Raw genomic sequence first — 7,620 nt, forward strand, 5'->3', positions numbered from 1 at the left:
GACACACGTTATTCCAATAGACCTACATACAAAGAAGACGGCAACCATGAGTGCATTTAGGTTAAATGAAGCGGGTCGCTGCAAAGAAAAAATTTATGGTCACGCTAGTCTATTATTGCGACAAACTCAAACCCCTCTCACTTTCGTAACGTTCAATAGGAATTTTGCCACACTATTTCCATCTAAAAAAGAATGGAATAAGGGATTCTCTCTAAACAACTTCGATACCACAGTCTATACAGATGGCAGTAAAATGGATTGTGGTGTCGGAGCTGGTATATATTCTCAGAGACTTGGAATTGAAAAATCTGTGCGTCTCCCTAATACCAGTAGCGTCTTCCAAGCGGAAGTACTAGCAATTGGGGAAGCCTGTAGGTTACTAATAGCAGATTTCTCTTTTAAGGGCAATATCGCTATTCTTTCGGATAGCCAAGCTGCAATCCAGGCGCTGGATGCGACTATAACAACCTCTAAAGTGGTGGAGCAAAGTAGGAATAGCCTCACCAACTTGAATGAAAACCATAGAGTAACCTTAATTTGGGTCCCAGGACACCGGAACATAGAAGGTAACGAAAAAGCTGATGAACTGGCAAGAGGGGGATCTGCCATGAATAGCGCTCTTGCAGTACCAGTACTCACTCCACTAGGTGCGGTCAAGAATGCAATTTCCCTAAAATACCTTCGAATTGCAGAGTGTTGATGGAGAGACCAGACGAAATGCAAAATCAGCAGAACATTATGGCCCACCTAGAACCTCAAGCAATCGTCGACATTAATAAACATGAAACGACGGGACACCTGTAGACTTACGGCAGTCATAACTGGCTTCTGGTCTATCGGAGAACAAGCTGCCAAAATGGGCATCCCTCACAACACAACTATGAGAAGTTGTAAACAACCGGAGAAAAAAGAAACAATCTTCCATTTTCTCTGTGAATGCCCTATGGAAGGACAGAATGTCAACCCTGGGCAAACCGCTGCTCGAGAGTCTCTGGCTTAGACGTCAACAACCTAATAAGGTTCCTAAACCGCACAGACTGGATATAGTCCTGCTGTAAATAACTGTTAAACAATTTAGTAACGAGGATGTGGCAACAAAATGGTGCGGAAGCGCTAGTTGGATTCTGGATGAATCACCACTCTAACCAACCAACCCCCTAAGCTATCTTTGAATGCTTAGTAACTAATTAATAATAATTAATTAATTAAAAACACTAATATTGTGACAGGTTTCATGCGTGCTTTCCTTGAAATTCCCTTGGTATGTGTCCCGATTCACAAATTGAGGATCTTGAGGCCTAATGAGATTAAAAAGCTTGGAATGCGAATAAATATTTTTTCCCCAATAAAAAAAGAGAATTAATGAAGTTGTGAACAATACTGGATGCATTAAAAGTTTTCAGTTTACAATGAAACAATAAAAAGGCGACTACTAGATTATGTCGGCGTTTTGGAATAACATCTTAGCAGAAGATTTTCCCTGAAGATCAAAAATGTGTAATACAACTTTTCGTTTTTGGTTTTTTTTTTTTTTTTTTTTTTTTTTTTTTTTAAGACAAATCTATATCTCAGGGGCTATGCTGAAAAACAAATTTAACGCAATCTGTAAGTTCTTGGCACGGTAATTGTTAGTGGAAACATTATTTTCATCAATGTTTAGCCTCCATTAAAAAATTTCGCTTCAAAATCCTACAACTTAGCAATTACAGTACACTTATACTGAATGCTGTAACATGAAGCGATGTTAATGACGCGCAGTTCGTTAAATAGACGTGAAAATCTTCAATAAAGTCCTGGAAAATTGTGTTCAGAAAATTTAACAACTTATACAGCGCGAATTAGTATTCGTCAAACAAAGTTATCATCCACATGTTATTTGCTGGTTCTAGAACGTACGGATTCATATATGAGCTTACATCCCAAGTTGATGATTTGACCGAGCTCCTCCTCCAATTTATGGTGTGTGTCTTGATGTTGTTCCAAAAATGTGGGAGCTTAAATTGTATGCCACCTCCGAATGCCAGATGATTTTTTATGAGGACCTCTTCCATGATATACATTTCGCCTGCCGGTGGGCGACACCTATTAGAAAAATCTTTTCTATCATTTAGGTTTTTATGCCGGGGGTTTCGAAGCCGTGAAATGTCGAATGGTAGTCACGCACCAACCCATTCATCTACGGCCGCCGCAAATGAATGAATTCATATCCTTTTATTCAAAATGTACTAAGTTATCGAAAAGCGAACTGTTCATGGTTCCTAGTATTGTATATTATAAAGATAATAATTAGGAATCACTAGATTTATATTCAGTAGAAGGTGCTGACAATTGGAAATGATTTTTAAATAACGAGTAACCTGCCCTACAAGACAGTGTTGAGCCCTTTCAACAAAAATTCCAACACATGTATTTACAAGTATTTTACTAGCCTCTAATACATGCGCATTATCAGAATGGCACATACAACATTTTTTGATATGGAAATCAAATATTTTATTTGATACTCATTTCCCCTTGTGCGAGAATTCGAATCTCCGTGTATGAAACACATAAATTGATATGTAAGAGTTTTTTAATGAATACAGAAAAATATTATTTTCATATATTTCTAAATAAAACATTTTATGACAACGAAAATTAGTAGTTTTTGTCATCAGTGCTGATTATTTTTTGATAACGAAAATGAGTAGCTTGGGCATCAGTGCTGATTACTTTTTTATAACAAAAATGAAGAGTTTGATTATTACTGCTGAGAAGTTTGTGATGACGATAATGAGGAGTTTGGTTGTCAGCAGTTATTACATTGTAAGAATAAAATTGATTAGTTCCCTTTCCTTTTAGAGCATAGTAGATATATTTCTCAGTTATAAGAAGTTCCTATTGGTAACAGAGAGATACAAGGGGAAACTATCAGTACTTTCCCATGGCAAGAACGAAAATGTGAAGTTTAATGAGATCTTTTGTAATTAGTGATGATGATAATATGCGTACTTATATGATAGTAAGCTGTTTTGTAGGGTGACTTACAAACTTATATGCACGCATACTTACATAAAAATGTGTAGTGCCCATACAAATGATAAAGCACATAGTTAATGTGCACTTTGTTTGCCATCAACACACCGTTTTACGTGAGCAACACCGCAACACTGCTCATTGTCCTCATCAACCCAACTATGCCCGCCCACTTAAGCAACCCCCTTTACTAGTTATTCTTTAAACTTGTCGGCTCTGGTCGCTTCGGTTTGATCGGTGCTTCGTGCTGGCAAATTTCCTCAAAATAAAAACTAAGCAGAAAACAAACTGTTTTATTTATATGTGTGTATGTCAGTTTGTGTGGAATGGTACATTCGAAATGTATGAAAAGGGTGTCAAAAAACAAGAAGTGAAGATAGCAAAAACACAGTACCACTTCGCACGAAAATGATAAAAAGTGAAAAACTCCAAGCTGAAATGTGTACGTTTATACAAATTTATTTACACATATATATATGTATACCTGCATACGTATATGCAAATGCTCCTGAAATGAGAATCACAGACGAAAAGTATATGTGAATATTTAAATATACATAACTACATTTATGTAGGAGGAGTAAATACCAAGTACATAAAAGAAAATTTGAAAGGAGAGGGAAGTTTGCATACAAATAAAGAGTAAAAGAAATATTCAATCCGTGAGATGTGTATGAGGTATCCAGAAAAAACTTGGAGGTAAATATTTAATTTAAATTAAGCTTCGATTTGATTTGGATATGTCGAGAAATACTTTTCCGTTCACTTTTACTAATGTTATGTTCATATACATATGTATGTACATGTGTATATATGTATGTATTTGTGTGCATACCTGAAATGTGAAAATATCTGAATTATTTCGATACCCGCAAATAACAAATCCGAGACGCTGGGTACCAACAACATCTTAAATAAAATTGAGCTCTACATACGAGGTGTGGCACTTAGCGTACGGTATTTTTTCAATAAAAGAAAAGTAGTCGTTGGAATCGTTGCCAACGCTGACATTCAACGCTGGCAACGTAAAACATTCAGCACCGTAGATATACTTTCCTTGACCGCCTTGAGATGCGACCTCATCTTAGAAAAGTCGCGTGATGTGATGTCGGGGCTATAGAGCCACCGTTAGAACTTTAGTCAAAAAACTCTTACATAATGAACGAAGGATGAACCGGTGTAGCAGTTGCAAGATATAGCCGTTGTTTTATTGCAAGCTATATCCATTATCAATGAGTTCGGAGCGCATATTTAAAATTAGTGATTCTAGGCCCTCCTTATCCAGCAGGAACGTATTTATCTACATATGTATACACATATGGGTATGTAAGATGGATGTTATCACAGATGTACAAAAATTACTAACGATCAAAGATAACTATCTGTATTTATTCAGGTGTTTAATTGCGATTTTTCAATAACAGATGATTATTATGAAGTAAGCGGCGGGGGAAATTGTATATTTTTCTCATAATTTTACACCCCGCCTTGATCTGGTTCCACCAATGGAGCGACCTGCAGTAATATATTTTTTCGAACAGCAGCTGTTTTTTATGGCATAAGTTTCGCTATTGGACGTTGAAGGATATCCGTGATTGGAAAAACGTTAGATCTTTTCGTTTGTATCGCCCGCAGCACTTATAAAATTATTTTCTAAAAACAGACATAATCACAAAAATCAGTCTTACAGTCTAGTTTAGACTCAAAAGCATGAGGTGCACAAAAGTAAACAGAAAAGCACAAAGCACACTTTTCAGGAAATATCAATCTAAACTATATAGGTACATAGGTATAAAAGCACCCCTTTGTTTTGGCAGTGGGCTTAATTATCTGAATTTTATTGCACCCAAAAGCCGTGCCGGAAATTGGCTACCGAAAATAATTTTGATTCTAGTTTCGCATGTAAAATCTTGACATCTTTACATACATGCATAAGTGTGCATATGGAGATTTTTCTCTATTTTTTCTTTTCAATTTGTTATTAAGGAATCAACGACCATACGAACGTACATACCTTACATACAAAAATAAAAACGAACACAGTTTTTGTATGCACATATGCACACATGTAAGTATGTATCTAGGTATAGAAAAGAAGTGAAAACATCACTGTGACTTCGGTTTTTCTTTCATTAACTGCTTCCAAAGTATAAAAAATGACGGATACGCTTTTTTGGTGAAATGGGAGCGATTATTAAGCGCTATGCATAAAAAATGTATACGTCATTTTTGTGAGGGGTAATATGATTCACATTCACAATCCAACAACCCTCATTGCGCATCATGCCTGCGATTAGCATTCCGCTCTACGACCTACAACGTGACAAAGAAGCACACACATCCACAAAGTGAATTTCTCAAATTTACTGTTCCTACATACATAGTTTCCTTCAGTCCCGTTTCGAAACGTTGTATACATATTACCGATTCGCAAAAAATACATCGCGCAGTCTCGGTACTCGTAGGATTGCCCACTACAGCCGAACATTTCAGTTACACTTCGATATCTAACTATTGTATGAATCGAGGGTGATCCAGGTTTGCTATTTAGCTATGGCGCACAAAATTGTGAGGGGAACTTCAGTTGAAACGACACTTGTGAGATTCTGCATGATCATTTGCATTCACCCACTCGTCCATTCAGCTGTTCTTCATATGGCAACGAAGTATTGTCATTGGTTAATTTGTTTCGTACCTCACTAACGCAATCTCAGTTTTTTCGTAAACAAAACGCTTCACGACCCAAGTGACGTCAGCCCATCAGCTGATTCTGTCTCAGAGCCGAATAACGGTCTGCTAAATAGAAAACCTCCAAAAACCTCGAGGCAAAAATATCTCAATAAATTTTAAATAATTTTTGCTTATTAGTATAAAAGTAAACAAATTATTAATCCAGTAACAAATAAATAAATTAGTACAGAATAAACAAGATCAAATCGAGTACATAGTACTGTTATCAAACGCAATAAGAGTTGTTTGATTTTAAAACATATTAATATAGGGTTTTCCAAACAGAGGTGTTATTTTGCTATTCAAAGAAAAATGCTTTTTTAATATAAATGACCGCATGTTTATTTCATTATAAAGAGGAAGGTATGCCGTTAATAGAGAAAAATAACATCAGGCCAATGGCCACCACGACGACGCTTACAGGATAATATCCTTTTCATGAAATTTTCCATAACCGAATTACAAAGTGGCTGCCCTATTTCCTCGAATTCCATCTTTGAGCTCTTGATTCGAACCTTGGCTGTTGGCGTAGACCTTCTCTTTCCCGTGGCCCCAAAGAAAAAAGTCACAAGGTGTCAAATCACAAGATATCGGTGACCAATTGCGATCACCTCTTCGAAAGATAACACGGTAGCTTTTTCTGTAAAATATCAATGGTTTCCTTGCTTGGGTGGCACGTAGCGCCGTCTCTCTCGATAGCGCAATCCATTCATCTGTAACACCTCTTATTGGAAATCGCATTATAACCTTGGACCAACCTTTATTCAAAGATGAATAAATAACTCCACAAAGGATAACACTGTGTAACAAAAAAATAAAAACTAAATATACTTTTATGGCGGCCCAGCACAACTTGTAGGTATAGAAAAACTAAAAAAATAGTATAGGAGAAACTTCCAATACACCCCCAAAATCTCATTTTATGGTCAAAAAACCGTTTTTCAGTAGGTTGATGTGAACAATCAATCCTAACTTCTCCAATTTCCATCTGATTTCTAATTGATTTTTTAGTTCGAAAGAATAAAAACAAGCCTTTTTGACAATGTATTCACAATTCTTTTAAATTGAAAACTGAAGAGACTGTAGTTGTAAGTTTGGAATTTTTTGATTTTTTCAACTTTGACATTATTTTTACGATATTATCCGATATTAAGGATTTTTGTAGTATACTATTCTTATAGTAAATTTAATTTTGCGTCGAATAAGCTATATTTTATTGTCATTGGTTGAAAATTCATAGAGTTGTGTGAGTTTTAGGATTTTATTTTTTTTACTAATTTTGTATGTACGTACAGCAGACGCTAAATGGGAATAAGGGCGCGTTTCGAAGCATGAAAATGATAACAAGGGTCATTATAAACACATAATATTTATTGGAGTATTGATATACAGTACAGTGCAACACTGTACGGTATTGTACGGTACAGTACACAACGGAACTGGTTCAAACTTAAAAATGCATTGAAAACGGCTCTTTGGAGTTTAGTATGGTACGGCACAGTATAGTACGGTATACTATAGTACAGTACAGTAAAGTATAGTATAGTACAGGATAGCACAGTACATTACATTACATTGCCGTATGGTACGTTGTAGTACAGTATACATTACAGAGCAGTACATGAAACTACAGTATATTGTAAAACAGAAAAAAACAGAACATAAAATTACTGAACGGAATAGAACAGTACGAAACAGTACAGGTTTAAAATTTTAAAAAAATTTTTGTAAGAGTCATCACTTGTTTTACGTTTCAAGAACCAGCAATAATCAACAAGCATGTTGATGAAGTTCCTCCCTTGAAAATGTTTTTTGATGACTCCTATCTGCTGGTGAAATCGTTTACCCTGTTCATCGCTCACCTGGTCCAGGTTT

This window comes from Anastrepha obliqua, chromosome 6, assembly GCF_027943255.1.
Source record: "Anastrepha obliqua isolate idAnaObli1 chromosome 6, idAnaObli1_1.0, whole genome shotgun sequence".
Classification (NCBI taxonomy): domain Eukaryota; kingdom Metazoa; phylum Arthropoda; class Insecta; order Diptera; family Tephritidae; genus Anastrepha; species Anastrepha obliqua.